Here is a 22,054-nt window from a genome sequence, read left to right on the forward strand (position 1 = left end):
ATATGAAAGCTCAAAGCATCTCTGGTGGGCAGTAGTCTCTCTATTGTCAGACCCTTGACAAACATGCCGAAACGGACATCATTCATGTTCTCACTGACTGAACCCTTTAACTTTAAATTTAATCCAGGAAATTGGTTGATATTTTTTTTAAATGACTTGATTAACTTAAACACATGATTCATCTTTTCAAAATTATTGTTACTGTTACTCACTCTTAATAGAGGAGATGAACACCACCACATATATTTGCACTGGCAACATCCATGTTAGCTAGTTGTCTCGCTAACTCGTTGTTGTGGCAACTCGCCACCTGCTGCTGGACTGCGGTATTTCAGCATCCTAACTGCCCACGAATTCCAGCACACAATCACCCACAAGATAGAAATAATATGGTGATATTATACATTTTCTGAAACTGTATATGAAAGTGAGTATTGCTGTACTTGTTTTTTATGTCTCTGGTATTCCTAGGTGTCACAGACTTAATACAAATAAAAATAACATAGGCGAAAATGGTGAAAAATTAACATTCTCTGAGGTTTCTGGAGCTCTATTGACCTCCAAGTATGTCAGAAAAGTTCAACTTTAGGTTTGAAAGACAGCTATAAAAGTCTCCTTTAAAATTATACCAAACACAGTATTATTGGAACTTAGGAATTGCTTGATCTATGAGCCTAAACCAGGATAGGCAACAGCGTTTACAGTCCAATTTACCATAAGGGGTGGCCATCTTGAATGTGGGAATATAGAAAATCAGGGGTCTAATTTTTTTGGCATACGGTGGATTCTGGTTTGGGACACATTGATCTTTCAAAAAATGCTGTATGCCATCTTTTCCTCAAAAATGCCTACAGGGTTACATGATTCTGAAGTTACAGCCCAGTCTAATACTTGTTCTGCAGTCATACCCCTGTGTCGTGCCGTATTCAGCACCCCTGCCGTGAAAAGCACCCCCTCGTCTGACAAAAATGATATTCTCATTCCGTGTTCTGTTCATGTTCTGTTGTCCATGTTCTGTTTAGCGTCCAGTTTTGTGTTAATGATTCATGTTTAAATGCGCTCATGGATTCGGGTAAAAAAAGAAAAATCGGGTGAATGGTTATTGATGTCATTAATTAATAGCCTGCTTACTGTGTTGTCTTCCATAATATTTGTAAATATATATAATATAAACTCCTAAGTATGTGTTTGTGTGAGTGTGTATATATAAATATATTGAAGTGTCAGTGTGTTGTTTTTTTTCTTGGTCTACTTATCATTGAATATACGAGGGGGTGCTTTTCACGGCAGGGGTGCTGAATACGGCACAACAATTTGCCTCTTCCACTAATATCTCTAACTCCAACTCGTCAAATTTCATTTTGCGCTTGCAACTATATCCTGCTTTCCATCCACTCTCCATGGCGCAAAGTTTGCGCCGCAAACCGTAAGATGCGCAACACATAAATTAAATACTGCGCTTTGCACCTGTTATCAATTGCGCAAGCATTCTTAGTTGATCACCCGCAAAACACACAACAACAGCACGCGCAAACTTTTTCAGTGCGCACGCAATTTAGTACTCTTTATTTAGGATCTTAGTAAATCGGGCCCTATGTGTTTTGTTAAGTGATTCCTGTCATCAGTGAATAAATACACGCTTGCATGATTTTGAATAAAGGTGTGCTATGAGATTTTTGTATTCCCCCTTGGTGGTGATCAATAAGTTTGAAAACTCCTTGCCTCATTTATTTATTCTGTTTGTCCTCTTGTCCTTTTCGTCCCGTCAATGACACCCTCTGTGATTTGTTAAGTGTTTTTGCTGTAGGCAAAACAGACTGTGATTGTTCCCCCAGGCTTTGGCTGTGTAAGCCTCAGCTGTCCACAGACCAGTTTTTCTGGAGGTGCTGGGAACTTACCCCAGCCCGTGGCCCCCCGCCACCGCCTCTCTTTCCTCTGCCCAATTTCTCATTCATGCAGCAACGCTGGCCGGCGTGCAGATCGGTTCGACAGCTGTCTTCTTTGATCAGACGCTTGGCAGGCAGAGACCGAGCCGGGGCTGATGGCTTCCATGTCTTGGTCGGTAGCGGCACGTGGCAGGGATGGGAAACAGATGTTAAAGGGGAATTGGGGCACTGCAGGACCCGTGTGGGATATGTGATACAGGCTGGACGGTGGAAACGAAGCCAGGCAGCCTAGATGAACACAGAAATGCATTATTATTATTATTATTATTATTATTTATTATATGCCAGCAGTTGAATCTCCTTTCTGCTGACACAGTGGTCCTATATGAAAATGCTCCAGCTCATCTCAACTTGAGACAAACTGTTGACTTAATGAAACTCTTAACTTTAACAGTTCCTTTGCAGTACTTATGTGCTGAAGTTTATTGTCCCCAGTGCACTTTAGATCTGCAGAAGATGCTGAGTGTGCATGGTGAGCTTTGCAATAGCTTCATATTAGGTCTCCGTTTGACAGTTAATGTTAAGTGTCTAACTGGACCTGTTGGCAGGGCATCTGCAAAGCGTTTTCATATTGGTGCTTTTTGCAATATTGTTCCGTTTCATATCAGCATTTTCCTTCTGTGGGCTGTAAACAGAAGAAAGAAATGGAGAGGATGAACTCATACTCAAGTAAATACATTTGTTATGTAGTTTGTTAGGCGTCAGCTGCAGTCGTGACCCTCTCCAGCACTCTTTTCTTAGATTTCTTGTTTCATCTTTCTCATGTTCATTTTCACTCCTTTCTCAATTCTCTGTTGAGATTATTTCCGCCTTCATTACATCCGTCTTTATATTATACGACTGCAATCACAGGTTCCGATATTGCACTCATATATTTTAACAATCACACCTGTTTTACATGTTTTTTCATGTCTTTTTCTTCTCCAGAGCCAAGTTTTCATGGAAGCTTTCCATGATTATTTAATATCCAAGTCTTTGTTGATCATTCATGATGAGCGACAATCTGGTCAAGTTCTGGGAGTGATGAAGGGAGACGGTCCAAAACTGGTCGGCCTGAAATAGGACTTGTGAGAGGGGAGCATTAAATTAGTCAGTGTTTTGCCAGTTTTATTACAACTTGGACCATTAACCGCAAGCTGGTCTATGACCTTCCCGCTCGCAGCGTGTGGGGGTCTAGTGCAGCCACGCCTGTGTGAACCAGTTGTAAACACAGGAAAGCAGGCATCCTGGATATTTCAATATTTTTAGATGGGCTCATGTATGATTTATGAGAAATATGAATGTTGTGAATGTGTTTTAGACTGGAAATTGATATAATCAAAGTTCTCTCATCTATTTTGTCAAGAGAAGTAATTTTTCATCATGCAAGCTGTGACAAAGCCTCTCCTTCACTTTTTCTAAGTGTCTGCCACAGGCCAGTTTCATCCCCATCGTGCTTCTGCAGCTGACAGGTAGTGTTTGATGCCCCTCATCACGTCGACATGCCTCAGACTTTAAATGAGAAACATTTTGAATTATTAAATCGTTGCTTGTGGTCATGGTGCTCGTCAGACGTCCCAGCTGCACAATGTTGACCGGCGTTAATATTGAAAGGCAGACTCCACCAAATTACAGTCTAACTGTGAATTTGAGATGAGGCGTTCAAAGTTGTGTGGAAAGGAAGCTGTGAAATTTACGGAAACACTTTTTGGCTCTGCGGGGGTACTGCGATTTTTAATCGGTTTTGAGTAATCATTGTTTGGTATTCAGATAATGATCTGGTGTTTAAATAGGACTTTGGCACGCTAAATGTGCCCGTGGGTGTCTTGCTCAGTTTCATTCCCATAAAACACCTCAAACAAGAGCGGGGGAAACTGTGGGTTCTACATGGTACTTTTCATGTTTGCTAAACAAAGTGTGTCTGATGGTGGCAAATCCGATGATGATTACACCGCCATGCTGGATGGGTCCAATTATATCTTCCAAATTAGCTTTAGGCTGTTTACATGAGCGGACGTCTCATCTGTCTTTAGTCGAACCATCCTGTCACTTTTATCCATGAGTTGATGGAGCACTGATGTCCCTCATGTTAAGCCATATACTTAAAGTTTTTGAGGGCCTCCCTCATATTATCAACTGGGCTCTGACTGGTCAGATAACGGACACAGGACCTGTGGGTTGGATTTGTGGCACAGATCATTTGGGTCTCTTTTAGCACTAGAAGTTTGGTTCTGTTCTGATAAAACCCACATATACTTAGTGTTTGCATCATTTTATTTATGGACCACATGTAGTTGGTGTATGTTTCTCATAAATGCAGCTTATTTAACAAATAAAGGAAAAATGAAACACTATTTACTTGTATCCTGTACTTGCTGTTGTTTTTCACCTGTTTCCTGATGATCAGAGTCAGAGAAATTATCACGTCGGAACAGTCGAGCCACAGCTCAGCTGGTCTTAAATTTGTATTTAGTAATCATCAGAGGTGTTCTGGGTAAGTCACCGCAAAAGCATTAGGTCTTTCTTAAACTAGATATTTAAATGCCATATTATGTGATTATTATTCACAGGTGATTTGTCGAATAATTGAATGTTTTTCTTAAAACTTAACTGTAAGATGATTTATGATGCTTATATACAGTAACTGAACATATTTTCTATAGGCAGGTTTATAATATCCCACTTGTAATTTACTCATCTGTGGTTACAAATCTCCAAACTACAACTGAGTGCGGCCGCCTTGCAGTCTTCCACTCATGTGATGCCAGCACAAATGAGGGTTTAGAGAGCTGAAATCAGCATAGCTGGCAAGGAAAATCAAACGGGCAGCTTGGGAGTGTTTTGCCACTGCAATGGACAAGGTGTTGGAGAAAGATGGAGCCGTGGCTTATGAGCAGAAAAATACTCTAACCTTGAACTACAGAGGATAAATGAAAACGCACAGTTACACACCTTTCACTTGGTAATCCCTCTGAAGGTCGTGCAAAGTTCACCACATATATAGACATGTGTCCCATCTCTGCTCAGGCAGTCCTCTCTCACTCGTAAGGTCACTCGTTTGAGCTTCTGCACCTCCAGTCCACACGCTAAAGCGGGCTTGACAAAGTCACAGACCCTATGTTTGCACTGATACATTGATTGATCCCTGATCGTGTGGATGAGAGAGGAAAAATACACTACAAAAGCTGAGAAACCGTAGAGACGATGAAGAACTGAAAGTGTGTGTGAATGTGACATTGAGAGACATTTGAGTGGCCAACAAGACTAGAAGAGAGTGACATTGAAGAAAAAACATCTATGTATCTAATTATCCTCCAAAGAAATCAGCATGAAAATCCCTTAGATCAAGGATAAAATCAGGTCAGATAATAGAAATGTTCATACTGCAGCAAGAGTTCAGCTTTTATTTATCTTCTGTATGTAAATGTAAAGACTATTAAAGATAAGATTAGTACTACTATAGTAGAGAAATTGGTCCTTTCAGCCACATCTTTACACTGCTGTTTAAGCATGCACCACTCACACCCCCTGCTCCATTGCTTCTTGTGTGCCTCTTGAAATCTGCGTTCCTCTTTCCTCTCCCCACTCTGAACGCACAGCAACTGGGCTGAGCTAAAGATGGGGTAGCTGTGCAATTCAACTTTGATTCATGTCTGTGGTGTCGCAGCACCCTGCATATCTGAGCAGCACGCCCAATGACATACTCCTCTTACATTAGCAACCCTAAACAAAGTACCAAACAAAGTTTTTGACATGGAAGTCACTTTATACGCATAAACATATGCTCTCCAGCATAGAAAGTTGTTTATTTCCAATAATATGTCCCCTTTAACTCATAAGAGAAGAGACAGACTGACACCAACACTCAGAAAACACACCAGAAGCGGGTGAAAGTGTTGAATTCTGCAAATAAATGTCACGCACATAATTTAAGTTGCCACTATATTAGACTTTATAAGAATTATTTACAATAGTAACCAGGGGTTTCTGGAGCGAGCGATTTATTTCTTTCTTTTTTCCAATCCTTCACTGAAGAGAAGTGAACGTCAATCTGCAGAAGCTAAATTGAGGTGAAAGTACAAAGTGTGAAACTCCTGCTGCATTCTTACTGCCTGCACTGTCTTCTTTACCAAAAACAGCAAGCACTCGTTCAGTGGATGAGTCTTTTTTACTTCTTCTTTCCCTCCTATGGGAGAGTTATGGGAAAATGAATATTCCTTTTGACAAATGCAGTGCTAATCATCAAAACTCAACTCTCAGAAGCCTTTAAAGAGCTTGTCAGGCTCAGCAGGCAGGTGGATGTGAGGAGAAGGAGCTGTCATGTGTCAAAGGAGCAGATAACTCCACTACCAGCAGAGAGACAAGGAAAACCGTGTCAGTGAATAATGTAAGTTGGAGTTTTGTGTCAGGTGGGTTGGCATGCTCTTCTGACATGTCACTAAAGAGTGTGTGCTGTTGTTGCGTTCATTTTTTTTCCCCCTGCTCCATCTGGATGACGTTTTCTGACTCCAAAATGAATTATGGTCCTTTAAAAGATAACGTGGGCCCGAATGGAAACTGCTGAAAGGAGCGGAAAATCAATACTAAACCGAAGAAAATGAAAAGAAGGAAAACTAGTAATTATCTGATATTATTAGAATATGGAAAGGAGAATGTAATCAATCAAGCTGATGGCTGGTTCATAGCACATCTCAATCAGCCTAACTTATCATGAGTAACTGAATGTTAATTCAGTGTTTATTCAATCAACTCTTCACCTTATCTTGATATGAATGAGGAATGAAGATGGATGTGTAGCTTTTACTTAATTATTTATATATACATTTATTTCTGTCTTGCAGTAATGCCATTTTCTAATCTGGAGGCTGAAGTTGTAAACTTCTGCTCTTAAAAGTGATATCTTCCCTGTGTTGTTATTTCAGATGATTCCACAGTAAATGCTAAACACAAGTTTAATCTCCTGCACGACCTGAAGCCGGCTTTCCTCTTCCACTGAGTAGCTACATCAGTGGTCTGTAAACTGTCATGTGTGTCTGTTTACAAGGTGTATTTAAAACATTTTTTTAAATCAGTACTTGGATCAGTGGGAGTTGATGTTCACATTTTTTTTTAAATAACATGCATTTTTATATGCACTTTGATGGTGCTTGTGCTGCTTTTTTTTCCCCCTATTACTCTGTATCACTAGTCTAAAATTAGATTTTCTCTCCACAAATTTCCTGTAAGGAAATTAATGATTTGCCATAAACTTTGATGTGAACGAACTGCTGTGTAGTTGCTGGAGATGACACCTTGCTTGCAATCATATGCACAGGCCCCACTCTTACATTGTACCACAAGCAAAACCATTTTGAGAGCATACAAATGTGTTTTTTTTTGTTGTTCTGTTTTAGGTGGAATGAGAACCATCGCCTCAATGCTCACAGTAGGAAACTGATGTTTTCCTTATCCTGACCTGGGCTTTTATTTTTCTTTTTAAAAACGTTTTAAAGCTATGCAATTGTTTTTCGACCTAACCCAAGAGGGATCACATCAAAAAGGACAACATGGTGAGAAAAGTAGTGGCTTTGAGTGCATTTACAGATCTTCCACAAAGTTTAATGTGTGTGCTTATGTATTTGTTTTATTTTTTCCCTGTAAAACAGCATTGCAGGTCAACAGCTTTGACTTTGCTTTGGTGCAGGTTTTCATTCTCAGTTAAATAGTTGAGGAAGAAGCACCAGGGTGACAGCCTTCAAAATATAATGAAAGTCTCATGGGTTGAATATCAGTTTCCCAATTTCACCCCTTTGCTCCCTTTACATGACACTATTTCATTATTCATGGATGACATGCTTGCCAGTGCAAGTGTTGCCCCACTTTCTCCGTGCCCTCCTCTCCTTGCATTTGTTGATGCTAAACTGAAACCACACTGTTTATTTTTCCACTCCCAGTAGTTTTGCAATCTCTTTCATGCATTTGTTTTGTTTTACAGGGTCAGGATGACCCGTTTCTAGCTGAAGGCCGTCTTTGTTTCCGCGCAGCCCATTTCCACTGTGGTTGTTGTTTTTAATGAGAATTAGTGGATAATCAGGCTACACAGATTGCCTTGGGAAACCAGGTTACACTTTCATTCAAGGAGGCTTGGGATGACATAATACAGCAGCTTGTTTTTGTTCCCAAAACACCACATGTACAATGAGAGCTTTGCAACACCTCAGCAGAACCAGAGCTGCCAACCTCGTTCCTCCACACAGTTTTTTTGCTGACGAGGGATGAGGCCAAGCGAAAAAGTAGAGCAAACCGGTAAATGTGGTTAAACAATCCTAACTTCCCAGTAAATCACCAGTCAAGTGAGAGAGAGAGAGAGTGCATGAGAAGAGTTGTTAGTTTACAGCGTGTTGAGAGCTTTGATCTGGTTTTAGTTTCCAGTTGTGAGGTGTGAGTCTGTAGCTTTGAAGTTTTGTGACTTCTATTCTTGGAGATGCAGCGTGTGCGCAGACTTTCTATTAATAATTGACAACAACATCTGCTCTGGAGAATTATTTGTCAAACTCTGGAGCTTGAATCTGCAAAGGCTTGAAGGGCCATTTAAAACGGGCTCTTGATACCATATCAAGTCATAATTCATACTTTTTTTTAAAAGACAGTTTGCACGTTTTGTGCCTTTACTTTTGTATCCAGTGAGTCAAACATACGGTATTGTGAACAGGTGATTTAGGGAGCATATTCCACATCTTCACCACCAACAACTTTGTCTCAGCTTTCCCAGGATGCTTTGTAGGTCGTTCACTTTGAAGCAATGTCCACTCAGCTTCGCTGTATTTGGCTGAATCAAAGCAGGCAGTATTTCCTTTTTACTTCAGAAATCTTCTGATTTCTTTTGTCTTCTGACACATTATCAACAAACACCTGCAACACAAAGTCCCTGGAACCCTGAATGTCCACGCCCTCTCTAGTTGTTTTAGAGGCAAAGGCATTATGTCTTTTATCCATTCAGGTACAGGTTGATGTTAGTTATATTTGTTCAAGGAATGCTGTCACAGAAATACTCTGGCTTTTTAATATGAAGTCCTATATGAAGCAATTCAATATGAAACCCTTATTCTTTAGACTTTATAATGGTTCAGACTATAGTATGTATTACTGTAAACCCTTTTGAAGTTGCTCTTGGGAAGTTTTCTCTTTTTAGTTTACCCATAATGGTGACCAGACTTGCTCCAGCTGTGTTGGGACTGTTTTTCATTTATTTGGATCATAAGTGGGAATTTTCTTTACTAAGAAAAGAATCTTTAGATAATTCACAAGTCTCAAATGGACATCCAGGCAATTTGTTGCAAACCAAAACTTTATTTCTCTCAATGGACCAAACTTTTTCAGGAGATTAATTCAGTTTAGTTTTGTTTGGATGGTCCCTTTGCATTGCAGTGAGAGCTTTGATCACTCGATACATCCCTGGGCATAAAATTTGTGCCATCACCTCTCTTGGACAGTTTTGCACAAAAAAAAACAAAAAAAGTTATCACACCAAACTTTTGAATTAAACTAAATTAAATTGCTGTAATTAATGACATTTTCTCTTGAAACATTAACTTGAGGAGCTGTTTACCTCACCAGTCCCCCTGTACAGCAGTTAAGTCACTGAGATTGTCTGTTATTTGCTCTTTTGCTCAGTCACTGTTGCTTTCTCTTTGTCAATACTTCCATGAGTCTTTTAAGCTGCATTTCTTGAATACTAATTCCAATTTAATGCCTATCGCTATGTATTTAATTATTCATTTTACAAGCTGCTTACATCATCTTTTAAAAGCAACCCACACCCTATATCTGCATTGACACTGGTTATCAACCGGGGAAGCAACATGCAAGGTAGATGGTTTCATTGAAACTGTGTCCATAAATTTACCCCTGGATGGATTAAATTTGCTCTTTAGCTAATAGACTAAGAGGCAGTTCAGATATAGATTTCCAGGAAGAGCCTGAAAGCACAATTTCAGCTTTGTAATTAAAATTTCATCAAGCAGTGAGGCAAATCAAAGACCTAATGAGCATGAAGGTTAATAATCTTTTCAATGGCCAGAATGTCAGAATTTGTGTATTTTTGAATTATGAATGATATTAAGTGTATTCAGATTGTTAATATGAGCTGTGCTTTGATATGAAACTAATTATTGAGTGAAGTGCAAGTTCTGACAAGCGGTGCCAATTATGGGTAATTATAAGTCATCAGTGTGTGGAAAAAACACCAATAATGCAGCAAGAACATTACGGTAAGTAAAACTGTCCATAGCCTTGAGCTTGTGGGAGCGAGAGAAGAAGAGAAAGAGCCTGGATTTACTCTGTGTCCTCATGCATGTTTCTCTGCAGAGATGCTTTCTTCTGAATGCAACTATTTCTGCTTTAAAACCTTCATCCAACTGTGAAATGTTGCAGAACTCACTTAGAAGTCCATATCCACCCCTCACATTATTGAAAATTGAACCACGTCTCCCTTTTGGCTTTCCTACACTACCTTCAAAAGTCACTCTGTTAAGATTGGATACAGAAATGCGTCTGGCTCCGCTGTAGTAGGTTGCTGAGGTCACGTCAGGGTTAATGTGGCTTACATGGTTTCTGTTATCCTCTGGACAATCAATGTTTTAAATTCCATCCACAATTCACACATGCTACCTAGTTGGCGATTTGTAGTAAGTTCTTCGAATCCAACGAGTGCCTTATTATTTAGACTAAAATAGTCACCTATGTCTGAGCTCTACACATCACCAACCATTAACCTTACAGTGACAAATGTAGCAAATGTTGTGACTACTTTTATTTTATTTTTATTGATTTTACAGCAGATAAACACAACATACTGTGAAAATAACCAAAAATCAATTGTGTACTATAATTTTCTTTAATCATTTACATCTCCTTTGTGAGGCATCTGTGTTTATATATTACAGCCACCAGATGATCCGCCTGCTCCATCAAGAGTCTCATTTCATCTGCATTTAAAAAAAAATCTTAACTTTAAAAAGTCTGTCTTCGGAAAGTTCTTGGCCACATTTCAACAGGTTTCTCTCCTGGGGTTGTGTTTTGATCTTCTTTACCACAGTCACCTGGTATTTCTAGACGCTGCATGTTGGCAGCTGTTCAGTGAAACGGTGGCACCGGAGGGTGATGATGTGCAGGTGGTTTCACAATTAAACTGATCATATTCTAGTACATTCAAAGCATAATTATTATTTTTCTGTCTTTTATTTGTAGAGAGAGAGAGATTTAATGGAAAACAAGTCGAATTCCACAACGTTTTAACCCTCTAATTTATATTTAATAATGTGTGAATCCATCCGTTGACTTCCTGTACCCGCTTCATCCCTCTCGAAGTTATGGCTCGTCTGGGTTGTTACATAATCACTCGCAGTAAGGTAGACATTTGGCATAGAGTGGGATCATTATTGACTTATACTCCCCCACACCCCACCCACATGCACGGGATTATCTCTTTCTGACCGTGTTAAAACCCTCCTGTACACCAAAGACAACAGAATATATCACCAGTCCCAGGTGAATTCAACCATACCCAGCAAACACTGATCCATGCTAATCCGGCCAATGACGAGTTCTATCAGAGCAGGTTGTCATGGTGACAGCTGTTACTCTGGGATGGAAAGCGTGGCTTTGTTAACATGAATTATCGGCTGTGTACAGATATGTTATACTATTTTGTATTCACTGTATGCATCTTTCCTGCCAGCTGGGGTTCAACATTTGAATATCAAACAACACAAAACTAGATTAAGAGGAGCTTGTGAAGTATTTGCATGCAGGTTCAGGGCCGCGTGTGCACGTTCATGTTTTCATGCTACTTGCTAACAATCACTAAAGTGAAGCGTTTTTTCTTCAGATGGCTCAGGTGAAGTCCATCACGTCGTCAGGTGGTCTTGGCTGGCGTGTTTGCAGGTGGTCCATCGTGTTACATGACTCATACTGTGGTATCAGAAACAGCACAATTCTGTTGGTCCTGTTTTTGATCTCCAGCCAGGTTGTTGAGTGGAATGGGGATAATCTCAGTGAGTGGTATGTGTTGGGATCCCGCCCCGTTATTTTTGATGCCTTTGTCGACAGCTGTTTGACAATATTGTGACGGCTCGGGCCCCTGCTGCCCATTTCATTTGGATTGGATGAATTGGTGTTGCACACTCCTCTGCTCCCCCAAGGCATGTTTCATTCTCCTCCAGCCGCAGAGTAACCGCAAACCAATTAGTCATTGTTAAGTCTTGCATTCTTTAGTGAATGTGGTGTGTGTGGATGCATGCTGGCACATGTGTACATATGAATACACAGGGTTTTTTTGTTGTTTTTTTTTTATTTCAATGAATAAAATAGTATTCTTGTTTGTGTGGGATGAACTACTCTGTACCCCGAGGTCTATTCTACATAACAATATCACACGGCGCCTGTCTAATTACATGGAAGATGAGCCTCTGCTGAATTAATGCCAGTATCCTCTGCATACACAAGAAAATTATAGCTGATTTCAAACACGTTTAATTTTTTGCTACATTTTAATTTTAAAGTTAGGATGTGCACAGTGTCATAACCTGACGATAATTTTTTGATTGCAAAACTGCAACTCTTGAAAAGGGCGTTGCCAAGTGTTTATTGTTGTAGCCTGAAAACTTTTTTGAGTTCGAGTTGTTTCTTTTGGTTTAGTTCCTCCACGGTTTGTATCCTGTCCCTGAAAAAAGTGGCACAAAAACAAAGGATGTTTCACCAAACCGATCCTGAAAGTACAGTATGTACACTTGAAAATTTGATGAATTTAATGAAAATAATTCCAAAATCGGGATTATTTAAAACACATTTTTGTTAGATACTTTTTTTTGTTGTTGCTATTCATTGCTGGCTGCTTTAAATTTGAGTGTCTCCATGCTGAGTGGGATTTTTGGGTCTACCACGCACCACGATGACCAGATCCATTCATCATCTTAATATTTACACACACAAAGATTCAAAGCAGAGAGATATTCAGTGCCCTTTTCTCTGCTCTCCCAAGATTACCTGTCAGGCTTGTCATGGTTGACTGATGTGGACATTGTTCGCCGCTTTCTTTGAATGGCTTGTCCGTATCGTTGTGTGTTCATTCATCAGCAGAATCATGGCAGGGTTGATATTCTTTGCTCAATCGACATCCTCAGACTGGTACCTCGGAGCTCCTTTGGTCAAAGATGATAATAAATCTCACCACAGTAAGTCCCAGCGTGGTAACTTCACACTTCAACTTTAGGGGTTGCAATAATGGGATTTAGCTTTTTTCTCACCCCCAAAAGCACACTCTATCTCCTGCCTGAATACACGAGGAACAAGTGAATACACTAAAACAGAGGAGGTTTAAATATTCTGCATCATGAGAAGATATTATGGCTTCTGCATACAGACTACAATTTCTTGAGTTGACCAATCAACCATACGCGTATGATTCATCGGGGACCAAAACAGAAACTCTTGTTGCTGCTAAACTTCATCAAGGCCTGAAATTCATCTTTCAAAACTGAGGGAATTTTTCTGTTCCTGCTTCCCATAAGGGTGTTTTATAGTTTTTTATTTATTTGTTTGTTTCCACATTGGAGGTGATACCACTTATGACCTCAATTACTGTCTTGGTTTTAACCTAGATTGCATTTTGTCACTCATTCAACCTGAGCGTTTTTCTTTAAAACTAAATACAGAGATGTAAATTGTTGTTGCTCTACCTCTCATCCCAAGTCAGTCATTTCTTTGAGCTGCATCAGTGGATATGTTGACATACGCAGCAATATTCTCATTTTAACCCGATTAAGATAGGGGGAAGGAGACAATAAGCTTTGATCTCCACAACCTGAAAAATACTCAAATTAAGCAATCTGGAGTATGCAAAGAAATAAACATGAGAAATGTATTATCTTTTGTATGTTTCATTCACGAAAAAAAATCCCACAATGGTCACTGAAATCCCTTGAAAGTGACAAAATTAATCAAAGGTAACTGACTGACAATTGACAAATGAAAATCAGATGTTTTTTCTGAATTGTAGTTCAATAGAATCATTTACAAAAAAAAAGAAATGATAGTAACCTTTTAAAAACTAAAGTGTGTCCTGTAACCAGCATCACAAGTGTCTTTAATCTTTAATCAGTCAGTCTGACTATTTAAAGGGTCATCACTCTGCTGTTTGGTGTCATGCTGGTCACCACACTGAACTTGGACCCGAGAAAGCAAAGAAGAGATTCTAGATAAGCATGTTAAAAGTTATAACTGAAATTTGCTAAAATAGATACCGACAAGCCTCAAAGCCTCTGGGAGGCAGTCTTTTGGGCAGATGTGACAAAATTGGAGCTTTTTGATACGTAACATCAGCTCCAAGTTAACACATGCAAAAATGAAGCATTCAAAGAAAAGAAGACTTGTTGCTACTGTGAAACATGGAGGAGGCTCGGTTATGATCTGGACCTGCTTTGTTGGGTCTGGTAATGGGTTTCTTGATTCTGTGCATGGACAATTTAGACCTCAAGACTATCAATGCACTCTGGAGCAAAATGTGCTCAGATTTCCATCAGCCCAGACACGCACATTGAGATATGATTCAAAAAGAGTGCTTTGTCTGAGATGACCATGAAAAAGGACTGATAGCAGAGAAAAAGCATTATTGACCGTTTATTCAAACACACAAGGCATGTATTTTGAAATATGTTGTTTTTCAAAAGTCTCTGTTTTGTGAACTTCTGTTGTTTGACTATCAGGAACCAATTCTAATTTTATTTTTGAGGGCTAATATAGTTTACTAAATTTAAACGTATTAGTTTAAATCATAAGATTTACATTCATTTAGCAGGGCAGCCCAACGTGTACAACAATTCTCCCGTCATGCCAACCAAATAAAGGACACAAACAACAACATTTATCTGGAGATCATTTGTTTTTTTATGTGCCCCAGACGGAAGTCAGTTCCCCATCTATTTCATAGGAAAACATGATCAAGATGTTTAGACTTTCCAGGCTGATACAGTACGTGCATCACCAAAAAATGAAACCATCAATTTTTTTAAGAACCTTAATAGAAGAGAGCATGGTTGTTGTAGCTTTGTAGATGCAATCACAGTGGCTTGCCTAAACAGTTCCATTTTTCTCCATGAACCAAAGCCAAAATACATCATTACCACCTATTGTCTCCTCTGCATCTGTCTCTATTGGATTCTCTATTTTCTCCCCCAATGAGCAATTTATCTGCATGGCAGCAATCTCAAGCTTTCCATATGCTGGGTTACTATTTCATAATGAATCTATCAAAATCCTATTTTTCCTTGTAGGGTTCATTGCTGTGAAACTTTATTTATTGAATTGTAATCTTTATTGGCCTGCACAATAAATGATGCTAAAGTTGGAGAATCACAGGCTTAACTAATTACAACCTGAGGGTTTACTGTATTTAAAAACCTGAGGGGTTTCTTAAAACCTTAAAGCTGTCGATTATACCTTTTACTTCCTCAGAAGAAAAGATAATAGTGAAATAGAAACCATGAGAATTTAATCAAACATTTTTTTCATTACAAATGTCTTTCATCTTTATCTATTCATATATTTATCTAATCATATTTATTTTTGTAGATTTTGATGCAATGAAAGCATCACTACAGGCTTGAACCGTAAAAGCACACATGTCTTATTAGGCCATGGATTGAATTTAAAAAAATGCCACTCAAAACTAATGCACATGTCTGAAATGTGAGATGTAATAAGCAAAGCAAATAATATGGAACATAATAATTCAGTAATGCATGCATTAATGATTCTGCCACCTACACCGTGTTGAATCTCTGTGGAATAAAACACCATAAATGTTTAAGCTGGGAAACATGTTATGATGTTTATCACAGAATTATAGTCATATCAAGAGTGTATTCCCATCTACAAAAGAATATTTTAATAACGCATACAGAATGAATAAACTGCATTAACAAATCATTTGCAAAGACTTTGTCAACCATGTTCAAAACGTCTGTGTTTCTCAGTAGCTAATGTGAAAGGAGTAAAGTATAAGATAAAATCCATGAGTTTTCAGATAGTCATGTTTCTCATATAATAAGTTATCAATGTCACAGGTATGTGTTTTGTTCAGTTTACATTGAAAATTCCTCCAATTACCGATAGTATTTATACTGGTGTTATAATGAGCTCAGGTGTTTGGAGGAAAACAACTTTCTGACCACAGTAGAGGCAATTAGTTTTGTAGCAGTATGTGATCATGGGCTACATTAATAGTAAACTCTGCTTAATTGGAATGCAGTGGATAATGACAATAAAAGAACAACAACATCACCAAGGTGGAGTTTGGATCTTGTTTATGCCTTGGGATATTTTATTGTTTATGCCTTAAGCTCGTCAATAACCTTTCATCAGCATGCTTCAGTGACCCGTTGGAAAGTTACTTACTACTTGACACATTTTGGTTATACGAACCATTAAACACGAAACGTATGCTCCACGCTGTTTTTCTTACACATTACTTTGACTAGAAATAGAAATGTAATCTTGGTTTCAATAATGTTTCATATTCTTTAACTTTACACATTTTAGAAATTGGGTCATCTTTTGCCCACTTTACTATTTACAATCCCATAAGGACACCAGTGATGTTTATACTTTTGTCAACTATTGTACGGCCAATAGCTGAGGTTTAGAGTTTAACATAATTTTGAATCACTATGATTTGTGGAAAAAAGTAATGTCATGACCTGTCCTAATTATTATGATGCATTTTATAATTGTTATTCATACTGTATGTCTTTTCACCACTGTTTTACGTTTATCTGTTTCTTTTTTTTTCATGTTGAAAATTTGGAATTATTTTATGTTAGAAGACGGCCATAGAGGCTGCATCAAGCACTTTAAAAGGTCACTGGTCACTGCAAAAATGGCAGATAAAAGTCACTTATTGCCTATTAAGAATTTAATGTCTTAATTAACCGCTTCTCCCGTGTTGCAGGTGACCTGTAAAATGAAGGTGTTTAACAGCCTGGTTAACAAGAAATACTGTTGCAGACAATCACAACCTAGCTGTGTGGTTGCAAAGCCTTAGCTAGTTTGAGTTTAAGAACTGATACAATTGTTTTTCTGACATTCTAACCCTTTAAAACAAAATACCTTTTTTAATTTCCTTTTATGTACTGCCTCTTTATGAAAAATGCATTTTCAACCAAGTTGCAGGTAATTTTGAACAAAAAGTCAATGTGAATTGTTTACACTGAAGTAAATTGGTTTAAGCTCTAGTTCAAAGTTTTTAGAGTTTTGCAGCAATAATAAAAGAGAAAATATAAGACCCTTGTAATCAGATCGATGTAATTTACCAGGGACTTTAGGAAAAGTTCAGATATTAGTTTTATATGTCTCCGTAAGACTCCAGTGTTCATTTTCAACCATAGAAAATTCTGTCGGATTACTTCCATTAATGCAACAAATAAGTGGCAGAAACCCTTGATATTGTGATTAAAAAGCTATGGGGAAATCAAAATTATTCATTGCATATACACACACAGTGATACAAAAGACAAACTTGTTATTTAATCCATTGGGTCTGAGTCATTCAAGTCCTTCACGGCCACAATAAAACAGTGAATAGCGCGCACACACACACACACACACACACACACACACACACACACACACACACACACACACACACACACACACACACACACACACACACACACACACACACACACACACACACACACACACACACACAAATATATACTGTATATGTGTCCTCATCTCCACACCTGGGAAGTCCTTCAGCAGTCTTGTCCTAACGCCACATAACTAAGGGATGTTTCAGGGCACCTGAGCAATCCCTAGCTTTAGACTTAATCAAAAAGTAAGATTTAAGGCTTAATCTTAAAAGCAAATGGGGGTTTCTGCTTCCCTCACACAAACTGGTAACTGGTTCCAGAGGAAAGGGGCCTGATAACTCCCATTCCCATTCTTCTTTTTAGAAGGAATCCCTAACTATAAACTTAATCAAAAAGGAAGATTTTAGGCTTAATCTTAAAAGCAACCCTGGCTGCAGCATTTTCAATGAGCTGGAGGATGTTTAGTTAAATGTTTAGGGCATTCCACTAATAAAGAATTACAGTAGTCCAATCTTGAAGTAACAAATCCATCGATCAGTTTTTCTGCATCAATCTGAGACCCAATGCTCCTGATTTTAGCAATATTATGAAGGTGAGAGACAGTAGTCCTAAACCTGTTTATTATGGGAATTGAAGGACAGATTCTCCTCAAAAACAACTCCCAGGTTCTTAACTGCAGTACCACAGGTAATGCCAATTAGAGTAACTACATAGCTAGATAATATGTCCCTGAAAATTTTCAGTCAAACAACTTTAAGCGATGAATGGGCCCTCGCGCGTGCAATTTTCACCAATAAAGGTCAAGGACTCAAAACTAAGTCCGATGACACCACCCATGACTCTTTATGTCAAACTATTCCAAAAATATGGCAGAAAATAGGAACTATCAAATATCGCCCAATCAGAAGAAGGGGCGGGGCTAAGTCAGGCCAATGAAGGTCAAGTACTCAATACTGAGTCCGATGACACCACCCACATGTCTTTATCACAACCCGTTCAAAAGTTATGGCAGAGAATAGGGACTATCAAATATCAATCAGCTACTAGTATCACTTCCTGTTTAACGTTGAAGTTTGACGCGGTGCCATGGCCACTCACGATTTTTATAACTTTTCATTGTTAACATCTTTTGTGTCTCCTGAGCGAGTTTTATGTCGAACGGACAATCCTGCTAGGAGGAGTTCGTTAAAGTACGACACGTGAAAATGGCATAAATTGCGCCAAAATTACACGATTAATTCAAAATGGCCGACTTCCTGTTCGGTTTCGGCCATGGCGCCAAGAGACTTTTCTTTAAGTTGCGACATGACCGATTTTCGTGCATGTACGTCAAACTGTATTGTGGGTCTTAAGGCACGCTGTTGAGCCATTAGGCCACGCCCATTAATGCAAACCATTAAATATCAAATTTTTCGCCAGGCCTGGCTTGCGTGCAAAATTTGGTGACTTTTGTGGTACGTTTAGGGGGGCAAAAAGGCCATCATTTCATCAGAAGAAAAAAAAACAAAAAACAATAGGGCCTTCGCACTGTCAGTGCTCGGGCCCTAATTAATGGCATATCTTCTTATATCACCCAGTGGAAGCAAATATAAGGTGAAAAGAATCAATCCAATCACTGAACCCTGTGGAACTCCATGGTTAAGACTGGTATGTGAGGAAAACTTAATTTAAGTCAGCAATTTGGAATCTATCAGATAAATTTGACCAGTCTGAAGTACTTTTAATCCTAATAACATATTCAAGTATCCGTCGTAAAATGTTTGTGATCATTTGTATCAAATCCACTGATATCCAACAGGACAGGCATAGATACCAATCCACGCCAAAGAGGAGACCACTGGTGACTTTTATCAGAGCAGTTTCTGTGTTTATAATGTGCTCTAAATCTTGACTGTAACTCAAGTAGGTAATTTCTCTGTAAATAACCACAGAGATGGGTCTTCCAAGAATTTTGGATATAAAAAGGAGATTAGATATAGGTCTATAATTAGATAATGGGCCTGGATTAAACTCTATGGCACATAGTCAGTAGGCAATAACTAATTGATAAAATCCTATATGGAGGTATTAATTAAAAGTTAACAGTTAGAATAGGGTCTAAGCTAAGGTATGGTTGTATTTTCATTCAGGCTTCCTCTGTTTTGCATCCAGCTTGTAATGTCCTCAAAAGGGTCCATGTTTGTGCAATGCCGAAGATGCAAGACATCAGCAATCATCTTAGAAAAGCAATTTTTGTCATCCATCAGAAATATGTTATGGCAATTCCAAACCATGTTAAGTCTGTTTTTACTCTCTAACAAAGACTGTTTAAAGACAGAAAATGCTAATTTGCCAATATCCCCAGGAGTGGATGTGCCAGCATGTTTACCCAAAGCAAATTAATTACTTCTCCCACTCTTGACATAAGAAAGAAATAAGAAATTGATTTATTGTAAAGATAATTTACTACAAGTGTAGCTATTGAACATCAAACGCTTGCTTTTCCACTTCCTCAATGCACCAAACACAACAAGAAACATTCTGGCACACATACACAAGTTTCATACTGAAATATAGATGATCCTAGTCTGCTGCAGTCACATCTGCTGGGAAAATATCAGTGTCAGACGTACAATATGAAAAAAATTACCCTTCTGGTGATTAGTATAGAAACTGAGATGTGAGAAGCTGTGGCACAACAAAAGTTGTCAACTCTGACAAATACAAAATGAGGAATCGGGGAAAACATTTCATACAGGACGTGTCTAGCTGTGCTGATTATGTCGCAGAGAGGAGCTTTTGGTCTCCATCACTGAACAAGTCGGAGAATAGCCTGCAAAGAATGACTGCGTTTCATCAAGTAGGAATTTCTCCCCACCTTTCCAGTTCCATCTCAGAATATCCTCATATAAATCACATGGCCCAAATTATCACTGAAGTAGAAAATAAATAACACACACTCGTTTCACATTTCCCACTCTCTCAACGCCTCGTCTGGATGTGTAAATGCGATAACCTCTGCGCTATTGGTTAACTTTCTGTCTGTAACTTATCTACTCCTAATGAGCACGGCTGATCGTTAATTTTTGACAAATGGACATGAGGTCATCTAATGAGTGCAGAGCAAAATGTATTACCATATTCACTCTGCTAATATAGATGGGAAGAAAAGCTTTAATGAGGGTTGTTTTGACATGTCGCTGAATCTTGAGGCAGAATTCACAACAAGGCTCATGTTTCATTTACTCACTTCTTTGTTCCTTCTAATTATCTCTACGACGAACACGATGCACTTTTTCCTATTATTGTTTTTAACAGCATACTGTTTCTCTGTCTGCATTAATTGGCTACATGGTTGGTTGAATAATGTGAAATGAGCCACACTGATGTAACAGGTTCAATTACTCCATGAGATGCTTAAACTGAATACAAACACGACATAAGCTGTACAAGAAATGCTCTGCTACAAGGGAAAAATCAATGCATGCCATTTAAATGTATTTCCAGACCTAGGTCCGAGCTGCTGTATGCAGCATTTCCAGATGAACCAATTTACCTCGATACTTGAATCTGGAGTCAAATCTGCATCTAAGGCCATTTTCAGACTTTGTGCCTGCACACTGAGCTTTGACCTGCCCAATTATTCAGGGTGAAATGGATTCAAATAGCCCTCTCATGAAAGTGCCACAGGCATTAAGCAGATGGAGGAGTTTTAGTTGCAGAATGAAAAAGCCAAGTAGGGCAACAGCAGAATAAAGAGATCCTGCCCAGGGCCTGAGAGTGAGAGAAAAACCTCTACCTTGGAACAAAGGAGAGCTATTAGGACACTGGCACACCAGCTCCTGCTTTTAGGATGGATGCTCAGACTTGTGGAATAATGAACAGCAACCTTTATTCACCCTTAAACGTTATTGTCTTAATGCGTCTAATTCACTGTACTTAAAGCTGTTTGCAGTATTTCTTTCCTTTTCACAACCAAATTGCATAAAATCAACGAATTTCATAGTTATCCACTCATCCTAAAGGAGTCTGTTGGGTTGTATTTTTTAAGTAGCATGAGTGGCACTTTTCTTTTAATGTCTGCTGCTAACATTATTAACTTGTCCACATTTGGGATATAATTGCACTTATAATGAGCTTTCCAGTCACATGACTTATAATTGTGTTCTTAGTACTTATTTACTTTGCACCATCCATCCATTTTCTGTTTACACTTAATCATGTTCAGGATCCTAGGGGAAGGGGAGCTTGTTGCAGCCATCTGGCGAGTCGCGGGGCTTGCTCCAGACAGGCCATCAGTCAATCCCATGGCTACTATGAACTGCTGAACATGAATCTCCCCAAAAAATACTTTGACCATCCACTACTTTACCCCCATCATGAGAAACAAACATTTTCCAAGGAGAACTCTTAAAGCTGCTGCCTGGCATCCGTTTGTTAAAAACAAATATGGGGTGCCTATATTTAAATTAAGTATTATTATATGCTACAGCATCCAGGATCAATTCAAAAAATAGTTGC

Source organism: Cololabis saira, chromosome 18 (assembly GCF_033807715.1).
Source record: "Cololabis saira isolate AMF1-May2022 chromosome 18, fColSai1.1, whole genome shotgun sequence".
NCBI lineage: Eukaryota > Metazoa > Chordata > Actinopteri > Beloniformes > Belonidae > Cololabis > Cololabis saira.